We start from the raw sequence: 511 nt of genomic DNA on the forward strand, positions 1-511 counted from the left end.
TAATTTAGGTGTTTCATATATTGTGTTAGCTAGCTAATTAATAGAGAGAAGTGTCCTCTCTTATCTCCGTGCTTGGTCGACACTACGTACTATATACGTATGGAGAGGACTAGACACGCTATCTAGTAATAAAATGAAGGAAACAGAAGATCGTCATGAACATATGCATACAGAGAGAAGTGATATCGACCACCTCTCCTTCTTCGAGAGATTGGTCGAACAACAAGTTCTCGTATATCTATCCGACACTACCGGCTACATATATACAATAATTATCTCTTACAATACAATCTCCTAATTAAATTGTAAGAACACAGGGTCCACATAGTCTGTTTTCAGCGATCACGTGGTCACGGAAGAATGCCGCCAATTCCTCTTGAATTGCTCGCATACGATCTGGTGCTAGGAGTTGATCCCGCTTCTGAAACATCTAATTTGAAGAAGGGGGTCAATACATATATATATGAATAAATGAAACTCAACAGAAATGATGGTAATAAAATAAAATTGT

The sequence above is a fragment of the Triticum aestivum genome, chromosome 1D (assembly GCF_018294505.1).
Source record: "Triticum aestivum cultivar Chinese Spring chromosome 1D, IWGSC CS RefSeq v2.1, whole genome shotgun sequence".
NCBI classification, from domain to species: Eukaryota; Viridiplantae; Streptophyta; class Magnoliopsida; order Poales; family Poaceae; genus Triticum; species Triticum aestivum.